Source organism: Bison bison, unplaced genomic scaffold (assembly GCF_000754665.1).
Source record: "Bison bison bison isolate TAMUID 2011002044 unplaced genomic scaffold, Bison_UMD1.0 scf7180017864215, whole genome shotgun sequence".
NCBI lineage: Eukaryota > Metazoa > Chordata > Mammalia > Artiodactyla > Bovidae > Bison > Bison bison.
In genome coordinates this window covers 3,942,805-3,959,403 of record NW_011494787.1, presented here as the reverse complement: position 1 = coordinate 3,959,403, position 16,599 = coordinate 3,942,805, and positions in this window count along the sequence as shown.

The window sequence follows — 16,599 nt, the reverse complement described above, 5'->3', positions numbered from 1 at the left end:
TTATTGGACTATAGTTGTTTACAATGTTGTATTAGTTTCTGCTGTGCAGCAGAGTGAATCAATTATATGTATACACATGTCCATTCTTTTAAAGATTCTTTTCCCATATAGGCCGTTACAGAGCATTGAGTAGAGTTCCCTGGGCTATACAGTAGGTTCTTATTAGTATCTGTTTTATATATAGCACTGTGTATATTCCAGTATTCCAATTTATCCCTCCACACTCTTTCCTCCTTGGTAGCCATAAATTAATTTTCTACGCCTGTGACTCAATTTCTCTTTTGCATATAGGTTTATTTGTGCCATTTTTTTTAAGATTCCACATATAAGCAATATCATATGATGTTTGTCTTTCTCTGTCTGACTTACTTCACTCTGTATGACGACCCCTAGGTCCATCCATGACGCTGTAAATGGCATTAATTCATTCTTTTTTATTGCTGAGTAATATTCCCTTGTGTATATATACTGTATCTTTATCCATTCTTCTGTCGATGGACACTTAGGTTGTTTATGTCCTGGCTATTATGAATAATGCTACTGGAGTGCATGTATCTTTTTGAATTATGATTTTCTCTGGATATATGTCCAGGAGTAGGATTTATGGATCATATGGTAGCTATATTTTCAGTTTTCTAAGGAATCTCCATACTGTTCTCCATAGTCATTGTGCCAATTTACATTTCCACTATTAGCATAAGAAGGTTCCATTTTCTCTTCATCCTCTCCATATTTATTATTTGTAGACTTTTTGATGCTGGCCATTCTGACAGTGTGAGGTGATACCTCATTGTAGTTTTGATTTGTGTTTCCCTCTTCCCTGATAGCTCAGTCAGTAAAGAATCTGCCTGCAATGCAGGAGACCCTGGTTTGATTCCTGGGTTGAGAAGATCTGCTGCAAAAGGGATAGGCTACCCACTCCAGTATTCTTGGGCTTCCCTTATGGCTCAGCTGGTAAAAATCTGCCTGCAATGCAGGAGACCTGGGTTCAATCCCTGGATTGGGAAGATCCCCCGGAGGAGGGAAAGGTTACCCACTCCAGTATTCTGGCGTGGAAAATCCCATAGACTATACAGTCCATGGGGGTCGCAAAGAGTCAGACACAACTGAATGACTTTCACTTTCAATAATTAATGACGTTGAGCATCTTGTCATGTGCCTCTTGGCCATCTGTATGTCTTTGGAGAAATGTCTATTTAGATCTTCCACCCATTTTTTATTAGGTTGGTTTTTTTTTTAATATATTGAGCTGCAGGAACTGTTTGTTTCACTCTGCTGTAAATATCTTTGCTAGCTGCCTTAAATGTTGTTTGAATATAACTGAAGAAGTAAGAAGGCTTGAAAAAAGAAGAGAAAAGAAGAAAGAGGCAAATAGGGAGGAGAGGGATGAGGAAGAAACTGTGAGTTCATTTCTCAGGAGAGATGATGCAGCAAAGAAAAAAAGCATTGTCTAAGTGGGGAAGAAAAATGGGTTGAGAAAAGAAAAAGATCTAAGAATTCAGGAAATGATGTAACAAGGTAGTGAAAAATGGAAGATAAACTAACCTGTAAGAAATGAAGAAAGGATTTGAAATAGAAGTCAATTATTAGCAGACTTACTTTTGGCTTTGAAGAGAGTCCTAGGAGACAAGTCACTAAGCTTGTGAGAGAGGAAAGGAGCTAGGCATGAAACCAAAGCATCAAGCAAGGAGAAAGACAGAAATTTAGGGGTAATCACAAGAACTTAGCATCTCATAAGGTGGTGTCTTATAAGTAAAATTTCACAACACCACTGAGTCTGTAAACACCAAAAGCTACTCTCTGGGAAAGCACACACACACACACACACACACACACACAGGCACACACCTTACCATAAACACATGCACATGAACACCCAATATAATACACACACACACACACACACACATTATCATCAAAATAAATTGATTTTGGCTCCCTTTCTGAAATAAAGATGAGTGGTCTAAGAAAGTTGCTAGTGGGAGACACAGATTTTTCTAATATTCTAGTTATTTGACTCCATAAAATTTAACATCCACAATTATAAATTGGACACAAGAGTGATTATAATTCTACATACAGATAAATGATAATGGCTTTAAAAGATACCTTATTTACTAATTTGATAAAAAATTCTTAGCTTAAACTTAGAGCTCACCAACAAAGAAAATAGTTCATAAGTCCTAAGTCAGTTATTAAATTTCGTAAAATTTCAGAATTGACAGTAAAGATTGATAGCGTCACATAGGTCATTTCCCCATTCAAATATGCTTCAGTTCCTTAGTATATGTCAGAATATGCATAGTTTTCATGTTGATTAAGTCAAATAATAGCCTGGATGTTATGTTTTTCCTCTTCTCCATGTGGCCCTGTTCCTAGCACACTGCTCAGTCAGAATCATCTATGTCTACTCCTTTATTTTCTGATCTTCAATGTGAAGTAAAGATTAGGAAATTTTCACTCTGATTTTGTAATTAGGCAAATGGAGTCCATGAGGAAAGAACCATGTGAAATTCGTGTCAACTAAATTAGAACAAGAAAAGGGTTGCCCCATCACCTAATGAAAAAGAAATCTGTTTATTGTAGGTGATGAAATGTAAATTGAGTCTGGAAACAAGGTCTCCAAGGTGCCTCCCTTCCCGTCTACGCTTCCCCATGCACCAACCCACACCAGAACATAGGCTACTTGCTGAAGGTGGGTAATCCTCGCTAATAAGCAGCCATAGGTACTTATTTGCATTTCAGAGAGTGGAATTTTATAATTTTTTATAAAGTATAAAAACTTTTTAATGTATAGTCTTTTATTCCCTAGCTAACATTCCAAATCTCTCTGTGAAGATGATCTATGTTTTGTGAAAATAAAATGGTGCTGACAACACTGTTCCCTCTGGTCAAGTGCAAAAGGCTGGTCACTTGAAACTGGACATGGCTCTCCGATTCATCCCGGTCCTCTTTGGTTGTCTACTTGGCCCTTTGTAGTTCCTTGAGTTTTTGACATCTGTGCTGAAGAAAGCATTGTCGTTGGTGCTGTTTACTTGCTAAGTCGTGTCTGACTCTTTTGCAACCCCATGGACTGTAGCCTAATAGGCTCCTCTGTCCATGGGATTTCCCAGGCAAGAATTTTGGAGTGGTTTGCCATTTCCTTTTCCAAGGGATCTTCCTGATCCAGGGATCAGATCTGCGTCTCTCGCATTGTAAGAGGATTCTTTACCACTGAGCCACTAGGGAAGCCCATGAAGAAAGCATAAAAATCCCTAAACACATCACTCAGTCTTTCAAAACAATGGTCAGTATTCTGATCTGCTTCTCTGAGAAGGTAGAGAGCAGAGGACAAGTTGAAATCACCCAGCCAAGCCTGGTGCTTCATATATATCTATGAACAACAGTAGAGCTACAGAACCAGATGACAGGGCTTAATTAGCCCCTGCCTCTCTCTAAATTACAGAATAAAATAGACTTCTGGTTTTTGACATTCTTTGACAAATGAGATTAAGAATTACATTATTCTCCTTTTTTTAACTTAACTACTTATGTTCTTCCCTTATTTTATTGTTGTTTTCCTCATTATAGTATCTTAAACTTGATGTTGATAATCTTACTAATAATTATAATTGTATTATGGAACATTTACTTTCTAATGTCTTCTTTCAAATACTCAATATATATTTTACTATGACTTTACCAAAGATTATATGGATAAACTAATTGGTTATGATGTTGGCATTTTTCAGCATTTACCTTGAAAAATAACACTGGGTCTTTTGAATGTAATGACCTGAAATTTCTAGAAGTAATTTGATGATTTATTTTAATTATTATCAAGTAGAAGGATGATAAACAAAACTGAAACTCCTTACTTCATTAGGATGTCTCATTCTGTACCCACGGGGAAAACAACAGATGAAGTATCTGGGCCCTGACCCATGGTAACCTGACTGCCAGCAAGGCAAGCACTGGTTAGAAAAGGTCATACGTTGGAGTGTCGGGATCTATAAGCCAAAAATAGCACAAGGCACTGAAAAAAGATGAGTTTTTTTTAACTTACAAAGGTGAGATACTGAATTCAGCGTAACCACATGCTTCTCATATAGTATAGATTCTTTTATTCAAAATTAAATGTGTATTCTTATGATAGAACAAGTTTTATTATAAAAAAGCTGCAAACCAAAATGGGTCATAACTCTTTTACAAACATAACTTTTCTACCCTGCCTTCACTACAAACACACATATCCCAAAGTGGGCTGTAGACAAGACAGGCAACATGATTTGCAGGGCCTGGTGCAAAAGGAAAATGCCAGACTCCAGGTTCAAAAACGATTAAGAATTCAAGATGGTGACTGTGGAGCATTAACTCAAGGGAGGAGCCCTTCTGAGCTCGGTAACTTATACAATTACCCGGGTCACCTGCCCATGAAACCAGCTCTGGGTGCAAGGAAGACATTTTGAAAGCTTTGAAAAAAAAGTAATCCCTCCTTTCAGATATAAAAGCCATTTAGCCTTTCTTTCTAGATCCTTGTATCCAGTCTTAGGGAAGACAACATCCATACTTGAGAACAGAGCCTGGGGCTACAAAAGAGAACCAGCCGACAACTGATGAACCCACACGGACCCATCACTACTGCCCCAAGTCTGTTGTTCACACTAGGGTTCACTCTTGGTGTGGTGCATGCTATTGATTTGGACAAATATACCCACCATTATAATATGCTTCAGAGTAGTTTCATTGCCCTAAAAACACCTCTGTGCTCTACCTATACACTCCTCCTTCCCTCCAACACTTGCCAATCACTGATTTTTTTTTTTTTTTACCGTCTTTTTTTAAACAATGGCATAGTGTTGCCATTTCCAGAATGTCATATAGCTGGAATCTTACAGTATGTGGCCTTTATATTTTATTTATTAAAGTTTATTTTAATCTGGACCATTTTTAAGATCTTCATTGAATTTGTTACTATATTGCTTATTTTATGTTTTGGTTTTTTGACCCCGAGGTATGTGGGATCTTAGGTCCCTGACGAGGGATGAAACCTGTACCACCTACATGGGAAAGCGAAGTCTCAAGCCAGAGAAATCCCTATGCGACTTTTTAAAATTGAGTTCTTTATTTACTAATACACATTTTAGATTTCTCTATGACTTGATAGCAAGTTTCTTTTTTTGTTTTTAGTGCTGAATAAATTTGTGAGTTTGGATATGCCACAGGTTAATTATCCATTCACCCACTCAGGGATATCTTGCTTCCAAATTTTGGCAATTCTGAATGGAGCTTCTATAAACATCAAAAGAAAAAAGAGAGAGAGAGAGCACATAACCATTCTCCCAGGTAACTTTCCACCCCTGCATCCTGAGGGGCACTTTTACTTCCTCCCCAGAGGAGGGAAGACTTGCTCAGGCATGAACCCTTTGGGCCCCCAGAGTGGGCACATGAATAAGTAACTAAGGCTGAATTTCAATAGGACTGCCTGCACCTTTTTAACCTCAGGGCAGATTTACGTTCCTTTAGTTCAGTTCAGTTCAGTTGCTCAGTCGTGTCCGACTCTTTGTGACCCCATGGACTGCAGCACGCCAGGCTTCCCTGTCCATCACTGACTCCCAGGGCCTGCTCAGACTCATGTCCCTCAAGTCGGTGATGTCATCCAACCATCTCATCCTCTGTTGACCCCTTCTCCTGCCTTCAGTCTTTTCCAGCATCAGGGCCTTTTCTAATGATTCAGTTCTTTGCATCAGGTGGCCAAAATATTGGAGCTTCAGTTGAAGTTCCTTAGGGGAGTTTAAATTTAAAATGTCAAATTCCTTTCTTTGAGAAGTGGAACCCACTAAAAGGAGGAAAACAAGGGCAGTGAATTCCTCTTTAGAAAAGTGTAGAATAGCTCTCCTAGAAGGGCTCTTAGCACAGCAAAGCAAAGGAACCCAGATCCAATGGGTCAACAAGGCAGGGAGGATGGGTTAGCTTAGACCCTGAAGGACACTGCCTTGGTAACGACTGAAACTGGGGGAGAAATTCTAATAGACCCTCAGGCATTTTGTGGACAAGGTTTTTGAAAATCAGGCTTTGTGGAAACTGTCGCATCAGCTCTTGGCAGGGATGTGCAAGGTCTGGTGCCATTTCCCAACTGAACCTAATTGTATAGGTCCATAGAACATTCTAGTTATTCCTTGAACTTGGCCTACCAGTCACTTCTTAGCTCTGAGAAATTTATACAACAGGATTTCAGGTGCAGGCAGGTGTCCTGGTGTTGCGTTTGGGGGTTTCAGGCTGGCATTGGCCATGGAAGCAAGATAACTGGGTTCTGACACCAATGGGCTTATGTGACCTTGAGGCAATGCCCAGCACCTTCAAACATAACTTCTCAGCTTCATCAGCCAAGAACCTGGGAGAACTTGATTAAATCAGGAAGTTGGCTCCTCTTAAAAGCCCTGGGATAAGAGGGTAACTGGTGAAGGATCAGGTCTGGGCTGTACCCCACCCTAGTTCCAACAAGTGCACCTCCCTGATTTTCTTTCATTTTATTCCCCCACTAGGGCACAGAGGTGACACAGAGGACAGCCCCACCATGTTCCATTTGGGTTCCACTAGCTCTGACACCAGTTTCCAGGGTCTCATCCCAGCCCCACCTCTTCCTAACTGTGTAACCTCACATGTATTTTTGAACATCTGTGCCTCAGTTCCTTTGTTTGGAAAATAAAAATGATCATACTATCTACATTGTGAGTTTTTGTGCAGCCTGAGGGTCAAACGTGTAAAATATTTAGCTCACTCCCCGGTTTCTAGGACAAGCTCAACAAATGTTAACTATAATAATCCTGTTGGATAAAGAATTCTATGGCAAAAACACTGGACCTGATATCTTTAAAGGTCTCTCTAGGACTAAGGCTTCCAGGTGGTGCAGTGGTAAAGAATCTACCTACCAATGCAGGAGATGCAACAGACACATGTTTGATCCCTGGATCGGGAAGATCACCTGGAGGAGGAAATGGCAGCCCACTCCAGTATTCTTGCCTGGAAAATTCCATGGACAGAGGAACCAGGCGGGCAACAGTCCATGGGGTCACAAAGAGCTGGACACAACTGAGCGACTAAGCACAGCACAGGACTGAATTTCCAAGGTTTTTCTACCTTTTGCCCCTTGTTGTCTTTATCCTTTCACTCCCACCCTACAAAAGCCTTGGAGCTGAACCAAAGTCAAACAGGAATCTTTGCTTGGATATGGGTGGTGGTAACGGCAGAGGGAGAGCAGTGGGCGTGTCCAGTAATTTCAAGTGTTCCTGGAAATGCTGTCAGAAAGCCCAGGATCATGGGATTTCTCCAGGCCTGTTTTCGTGGGTGTAACTGAACCCTTCCTCCTGGGAGAGAACTGTGATGGCCTCTTGTCTCTGTAAGAGCAAGGCCTAAATCTCTAATTACCTCTGCAGACAACAATGCTAAAGCCAGTGGCAAGCACCATCACAAAGAAAAAAACCTAGGCCGAGGCCAGAGCAATAGCTAAGGCCTTGCAGAATCCATATAATTTATGTCCACTCCACGGCGCCAATTCACAAACGACCTCTCAGCTGGCAGTTCCCTTCCCCGGCTTTTGCCTTCCACCTGCTTAGTGAGAAAACAGCCGCCGATGACAGGAGTCCAGGATAAATCTGTCAGCGAGACTTACAGGACAAAATCTCCCGAGAAAGGCTTGAGGAATCCAGAAAATAAATCTCTGTGTCCCAAACAGTAGCAAGGTTACTCAAGTTTATTATGTCTCCTTTTAACCCCTCGGGTATGGGCTTTATTGACTATAATTATCACCAACCTCAGATGACACCAAGTAGCATCCTGTCTCTTGCTACCACAAGGACCGCCCCACACAGACCTGCTTCCTGGGGAACAGACTCAAACACAGCAGGTTTTGGACAAGGGGTCATGGTTATCTTCTATCTGACAGGTGAGTTGGACGCTTCATACTTTGGATATTTCGGGAAGGGGCTGGACATTGACAATTAAGTCAGGCATTTAGCATAAGCTGGAAAAGGATTTCAAGTGACTTAGAAGACAAGAGGGTAGAAGGGTCACAGGCTACAAGATAAGAGAAGTTCCAGAGCTGTCATCCAAGCCTGCAGACTTGACCACAAATCCACAGTGATTCCAAAAGAGGTCTGAGGACACCCTGAAAAGTTCGACCCTGTCTTTTAGAAACCCCTTCAGTTTCCTCAAGTGGAAGTGGATATCAAGGGCACTTCCAGCAATATCCAAGCTGCAGGAACTGTAAAAGTTAGCAAAAGATAATAGCTCCTCCAAAGCCTACCCCGGTTAGACAAGCGAGGAAAGGGTGGAAGAGTGGAGGGGATTTAAGATTCCCTGCTGCCCAGGAGATAAAATCCTGACTCATACACTTGAAGCTCAAGGGTCTACCCAACAAAGCCAGCTTTCTCTGGCCAACTTTGCCATCAGGACCACCCAGATGCAGCTCCAAAGTTGCAGTTGCAGGCACCAAGGGGACCTCAAGGTCGGCACAAGGGACCACAGTTTCCAATGCACTAAGGTTGGCTTACATATATATCTTACGTATATACAAATACAACTGCTAGTGTTTGTGTGAAGCCCATAGGATAACAGTTCCTTTAGAAATGTTACTGAACTTTTGCTTGCTTTTAGTACTGATGAGCAATTACTTTCCTGTAGAAGTTTTGTGGGTTTTTTAATATAAAAAAATCCCCCTTGAGAAGTGGGGGTCCTACAGTCTACACACACTCATTTCTTCAGTTAGGTAATCTCTTGCCTGACATCTTTCTCTCTCCCAGGGTCCAATAGAAATTTAATGCAAGCCACAAATGAAATTTTAAACTTTCTAATAACCACTTTTTAAGAAAATAAAAAGGAAACAGGAAATTGATTTTCATAATATAATTGAATATATCCAAGCTAATAACATTGCAACATGTAATCAATACTTTAAAAATTATTAATGAGATGTTCCACCTTTTTCATATTTTCAATTGAGGTACAATTATGTTACTGAGGTACAACCTCAATATTGTTGTTGAGGTTGTACCTCAATAACATATTGAAGTACAATAACCTCAATATGTTATTGAGGTATAAAATGTTAGTTTCAAGAGGACAACTAAGTGATTAAATTTTATGTATATATGCTTAGTTTCTCAGTTGTGTCCGACTCTTTGGACCCCATGGATTATAGCCCACCAGGCTCTTCTCTCCATGAGAATTCTTCAGGAAAGGGTAGAATACTGGAGTGGGTTACCATGCCCTCCTCCAGGGGATATTCCCAACCCAAGGATCAAACCCAGGTCTCCCGCATTGCAGGCGGATTCTTCCCAGCTGAACCACCAGCAGGGAGCCCAAGAATACTGGAGTGGGGAGGCTATCCCTTCTGCAGGGGAACTTCCCAACCCAGGAATTGAACTGGGATCTCCTGCATTGCAGGTGGATTCTTTAGCAGCTGAGCTAGAGGGGCAGTTACACTTCAAGGTCTTAGTTCTTGGTGCTCCCCAGGCCTTCCTCCCTTCCACACCCTTCCTCCCACCCTCTTCTGCTCTCTCCCGTCCACACCTCTCTGCCTGCCTGCACTGCAGACAAGGATACTAGAGTGGATTGCCGTGCTCTCCTCCAAGGGATCTTCCCAACCCAGGGATCAAACCCATGTCTCATATGTCTACCTGCATTGCAGGCAGGTTCTTTACCACTAGCAGCACCTGGGAAGCCCCAAGTGTGGGTCGTGTATCCCCAAAAAGTTTGAAGCCTGTCCATGGCTAGTAAACATGCCTGTCATCTTTTCGCTCCTCCACAGTGCTAAGCAGAATGTGGGACACACAGTAGGCTCCATGGGTTCTGGCTCACCTGACTCAATTTCATTTTCCTAGACACTCCGCTCAATGTTCATAGAGAAGGAAGACTTTTATTTGCCAATGAAGAACACATGACAACAAAAGAACAAAGAGATGTGATATTTTTCTCCAGGGGCCAATTCTCTCACTTTTGGATAGATGCACTTTGTCATCAAGAATATCTTGAGACTTCCCCTGACCTTATTTTACACCACCTCAGGCTTCTCATCAGCACTCTCAGACTCCAAATATGTTTCACAAATCTATTCAAAATACTTTCCAAGGTACATTTCCATATGCCCCAAGCTTCTCCATTTCAACCTCTTTGAAATAGAGAAGACATGGACCACTTTGAGGAAAATGACCAAATGGCAAGAAAAAACTCTCTCTTTCCTCTTGGAGGTCTGAAGAAGAAAGGCCACAGGGATGGAGCAGCAGGCAGTTACGTGTGCCTGTGTCATAGAATTTGAATGCAGAGCCATGGAGCCCTTGCAGGAGGTAAGGTCTATGGTGTATGATTTGATCCAGGAACCCTTTGGAAGACTTGAAGTGAACTATGGAAGCAGAGACAATCAGGAAACCTGGACCATGAGCTATGACACATATCACAAATTCATCAGTTGCAGAAATGCCTGGAGAAAGTAGTCAGCTAAACCTGATCTCAGCAAACATCATTCAGCACCCACCCAAGAGGAATCATGGGGCGACCCTTCTTTCTGAAAGGATGAAGATCTTTCTCCTTTACTCTGACACCATTTTAAAAGAGAATGAGGGACTTTCCAGATGATCCAGTGGTTAAGACTCTGCATTCCCAGTGCAAGGGGCCCAGGTTCCATCCCTGGTCAGGGAACTAGATTCCACATGCCACAGCTAAGAGCCCATATGCCACAATTAAAAGATCCTGCTTGCCACAATGAGGACCTGGTGCAGACAAAATTTAAAAAAATAAATAAAGAGGATGAGGTGTAGGGAGGAATCTGAATAATAACTCAGAGATCATCTACATCTACCCATGGACTAAGTTAGAACCAGGCTACAAATTTGGAAACTACAGTTTTTCTGTACATCTCAGTGTAGGATAATAACTCTGTGACCCTGATACAGATGGATGAAGTCATAGAGTAGATGAACCTAAAACAACAATTTATGAGGTGCAGATGATATGCTTATAGGCAGTGAATGACTTTCAGACGATGTTCACATTCTCTAGAGAATCTGTAGTCACAAAATGTACTTTAATGAAACAGCACTGGCGTTGAGTAAAGTACATTTTAGACATCACATTCAAAATGGCATTCACTGAGCACTTGTGCCAGCCACCGTAGATGCTCTATTAAATAAAACCCACTTCCAAGGCACTTACAGAAGTCTGCTCTCAAGAAGGTTCTGGTGTTTGTCATGTAAATACCTTAGTGTAAACTAAATTAATGATGTACCTCTCCAACACTTGCGGTTCGTTTGTTCATGGTAGTGGTGATTGTTTACATTTTTAAGTCATTCTTAACTATAAAAGCAAAACTTTGATCTCTGCTAGAGTGACTTGCAAGTAGTAAACACCTAGGGAGCTGTCTAGTTTTTCCTACCAGGAGGTCTTCCTCCCCGAAATTCATTCAACAAATACTGATGATGCTAATTCTGTTCTACATCCAGAATTAAAAGCTAGAAAGATATAGATGCTGCTCTGCCATCTCCACTCAGAAGCCCCACCAGCATCTCAGATTGAATACACCATAAGAAGAGTGCATGATTCCACTCATACAAACCTGTCTATCCCCGGTTTTCCTTATCATGGAAGATGGCAGAGCTGTGTAAGCAATGTGTTCAAATTGGAAACCCTGACATAATCCAGTTCCTCCCTTTAACCAACACCTCCCTATGCACACTAATGCACACACACTGACACATATCCACATATGCATTGTGAAATTAACTTAACAAGGAAGCTATTAGACCCACGTGGCTAATAATAATAATGTAGGTGCCACCTATGCAGAATCTAAGCCTGTAAGGATTTCAAGCTTATGAAATCAGAACCCAAGGGCAACAGATCACAAACAGCCAAGTAGGCTTTACACTAGAGTCAATCAACAATTTTCTTGTTTTACCTCTGCTTTTTCTCTATAAAACTCTCTCCCCAATTCCTGTCAGTGGAGTGCTGCTGCTCACCTCTGGTTTGGTACTACCTGATTCAAATCAGTTCTTGCTCAAATAAACTCCTAAAAAATGTAATTGCTTCAGTTTATCTTTTAACAGCACACACACACACACACACACACACGTCCAAGGAGTTGTTCCCTTTTTGCCTGGAAAATGCCGTGGACAGAGGAGTATAGTAGGCTACAGCTCATGGGGTCGCAAAGAGTCGGAAACGACTGGGTGACTTCACTTTCACTTTCAGTTTATCTTTTAAGACCACACACACACACACACACACACACACGCGTGTCCAAGGAGTCACTCCTTTTAGTCCAGTCTCCAAATCAGATCTTGAATCTGTAGGAGAATAAAAATAATTTTCCCTCCACCTTTCTGAGTTCTTGGCTGAGATGCCCTGTAATAAAAGATTAACAAGATGTAAAGCAACAGAATTTTGTTAACGTATATACTTCATGGATACATGGAAGATATCCAGAAACAATGAATAAACTCGCCAAAGTGGTCCAAGTCACCACCTTGAGCTCAAGACAAAAGGAAGATATTGGGGAGAAAGAGGAGGTCAGTTACTTGAGAGGTGACCAGAAAAAGCAGAGGAAGCAAGGGTATGGTTGTTATGCAGACTGAAGCGGGTGCCTTCATCACTAGTAAGTGTTTCTAGTGATTTAAAGTCATTCGCTTCTTGGGGTAGGGAGGGAGGCAGCCTTATAAGTTGAGATTTCCTTCTTAAGTGGAATTTTTCCTTACAAAAGGATAACTTCTATTGTTTTCACTACTATTGTTTTCTCCTGTGACTGCTGGCTCTCAAGAACAACCAGCTCAAAATAAATCGCGTGTCAAACAAAATTATTTGGGGTGGCGTATTCTCCTCTTCGAATCTGTGCTCCGCTGTCTGTGCCCATTAGCACTGCCATCTCTCCAGCAGAGTCAGATAGACTCTGGACAGCTTCTTAGCCAGCTTCTGCTGCTTCTACACTGGCTTCCTCCAGTGCACACAGATCTCAGCTCTCAAATCAGCAGTCAGATTGCCTCACTCTCCTGCTTAAACCCTCACTGGCTTCCCAGGTCAAATGGAATACTATCCCAGCTCCATCCCCTCCCTCATTTACCCTGCTTATCTCCCCATGAGATCTACTCTTTCCACCTCCCCAACCTCATCTCTAACATCTTTCTTCACCACCTACATGCTCCAGTTATGATGGCTCCAGGTGATTCTGAGAAGAGACCACATCCTTTCTACTTCCAGCCCCTTCCCTTGTTATTTATGCTGCTTTGAAGGTGCTCCCCCAGTTCCATGACTGGTCCTGCACCTCCATCAGGTTAAATATCACCTCCTCACCAACTTCCCCGGAAGTCCAATGGTTAAGACTCTGAGCTTTTACTGCAGGGGACACAGATTTGATCCCTGGTTGGAGAACTAAGATCCCACATGCCACATGAGAAGGCCAAAAAAAAAAAAAAAAAGTCATCTCCTCACAAACCTTTTCCCTGACCACCCTAGCGAAGTTTTTAACTATCACTAGCATTGTGTTTATTAAAAGCAAAATCACAGGTTGGAAACAGGGGATTGAGTTTTTGCTGGTGTAACATCACAGTTAAGAGCTTGGACTCTGAGGCCATACTCTCTGGATTCAAATTCTGGCTCTGTCACTTCCAAGCTGTGTGGCCTTGGAAAAGTTACTTAACTTATCTGTGCCTCCATTCTATTAGTTCTAAAATGTAAAAAAAAAAAAAAAAAAAAAGATAGTACCTGTTCCACAGAGTTGTTAGAGGATCAGTCAATATACATGAAGTACTGCAGAAAATGACAGTCTGTAAGACACATGTCATTTGTTACAGAAATTCAAAGCATAAAATATGATGCAGGCAGGAATCCTGTCTTTCTTTCTTTAAGCCCTGTCTTCCCAGGGCTTAGCCTCATGCCTAGCACAGAGCAGACATTCAATGAATGCTCATTAAATACATAGATATATAAAAGAATGATGAAATGACATGACTTCTGTTCCCAGAGAATCTGTAGGAGAGCCCAACAGGTTGCAAACTTAAACGTGCAAATAAATCACCTGAGGATCATGTTAAGACCTGAGGATCATGTTAAGACCTGAGAATCTTGTTAAGATGTCAACTGTGATGCAGCAGGTCTGGGGGAAGCCTGAGAATCTGCATCTCTAAAGCACCAAGTGATGCTGAACCACAGTCCACACTTTGAGTATCAAGGTCCTGGCTGACTGTCAATTGACATAGGTCTAGAAATGAACTTCTGAAAACTGGCTGCCAGAAACAGGTTTCCTATTGCTATCTGTATATACCTTAGACTCTCTTCCTCCTAAGGCCATCCCAGAATTAGCACCTTCTGCAAGCAATGATGGAATCTCAATGGACAGTGCTCATGATCCCACTCAGATGTGGGGTCAATGATCACCCCACCTTTACTTCTGACCACCTGGGAAGGTCTGTGAAAGGTCTCCTTATATCTTTCCCCTTTATCATCACTGGGCCATGGATATATTTCATCTGAAAAGACTCTTTACTCTTCAGGGCTCTCTTTGGGGTCTTACAAGGTGTCGTAAATGTGTTCCCTTTACACCAGCATTTTCAGTAATTTATTCCAGATACTAGTCTTGTGTTATTTAACTCTTAAATGCTTTCAGATTTCAAATATGCTTTATATCAGCACATACAAACTATGTGTGTTGGCACTGGTATTTAAGAATAAGAAGGTTAAAATTTCAAAAGCGACGCCCTGATTTCTAAAACATGATAAAGGTGTGATTTTTTTTCCCCCGGGTCAGGGGTGAGTGTGGCTGGAATTTCTCAGAACTTCTCACTGGTTCCCTCTCAGATTTTAAATACTGCCATTGCTTCTACCGTAGTGTATGCTCCAGAAAGGCAGTCTTCCCCTTTTTCCAAACTCGCAACTGAAATAATCCCGGAAGCACTTTTGAAAGTAAGCGTGGTCTTCACATGAGAGGACATTTCACAGAGCCACAAATCAAGACTGCAACCTCACTGTATATCTTCTTTAAACAGTCATAGCCTGCAATGCCTAATTATCTGCTTCCAAAAGCATTTGGTTAGGCACACAACACATCTCAGTAATGGAAATGGACTCGGGTCTCCTAGAGCCAGTTCATAAAAGCAATGGAGTCGTTTTAATACTGTCAGTTCCCTCTCGGCAGTACAGTCGAGTAATGTAGCAGAACTGTCTGATGGCCAAGGTAATAATCGGAAGAGATAGACACATCTACTGGCTGATATGGTAGAATTAGCTCATTCATTCAGCTGAAAGAGTTTGGCTTGAGGGCCTCCTGGTACTTGTTTCACATTCCACTATCCCTCCATGGCAACACTGCAGTGGGGCTCTGTAGGTTCAAAGTCCAAATCCTCACCTGATCCCTGGAACCATAACTCCATCTGTCACTCCAGCGAAATCTCACTGTCTCTCCCATATGTACTCACAGCCTTTATCCCTGGGCACCAATTATTTTGGGCTTCCCTGGTGGCTCAGAGGTAAAGAATCTGCCTGCAATGCAGGAGATACTGGTGTGGTCCCTGGGTGGGGAAGGATCCCCTGGAAGAGAGCATGGCAACCCACTCCAGTATTCTTGCCTGAAGAATTCCATGGACAGAGGAGCCTGGGGGAGTCACATAAAGTTGAACACGACTGAAGTGACTTAGCATGCATACATGCACACAACAATTATTTTAGTATTTGAGGATGCTAACTCTAGCCAAAAAAAAAAAAGAAGCTGTTAGAATTTCCTACCTTAGAGATTCTTCATAACTGACAATCAAGTGTCCAGCTAAATTGAGCAAGATGCTGCTTTTCCATTGTTGAGTCCTACACTTCTGAAAGTTAGAAAATTCTGTGATATGCTGAAGTATCTCTCACTGATGTCCCATGGTCCTTGTTTTATCCCAATTGAACTTCCCTCCAAAACACAATGATTCATCATTGTTCTTTCTGATATTGGTTAATATCCATGTTAATTATTCATAATTCCCTGATAGCTCAGCTGGTAAAGAATCCACCTGCAATGCAGGAGACCCTGGTTCAATTCCCAGGTTGGGAAGATCCCCTGGAGGATGGCATGGCAACCCATTCCAGTATTCTTGGGCTTCCCTGGTGACTCAAATAGTAAAGAATCTGCCTGCAATGCAGGAAACCTGGGTTCAATCCCTGGGTTAGGAAGATCCCCTGGAGAAGGGCATGGCAACCCACTCCAGTATTCTTGCCTGGAGAATTCCCACGGCCACGAGGAGCCTGGTGGGATACAGTACATGGGGTCACAAAGAGTCAGACACGAGTGAGTGACCAAACACACTTCCTGTCAATAATCATGCCTTCAAGGAATCACTTCTTCTTTCTTCTATTTATCTCCCCTAATCTAGAATTCAAGCTACAATAGGAGGACTATACTGAAGTTTGATGTTCATCCCTGCCCCAGATTCTTAGGCATAAAAGGATAAACAGTGGTAACCTCCCCCTCTGCTCCTGAGTCTTGGGCATTGTTTAACAATCACACAGGAAGAATCACAGTGTCCACACTTCTTTAAAGCAAGCTATCAGACTGATCTCCAAGAGGAGAGTTAGGTGATTTTTTTTTTTTTTTTTTTTTTG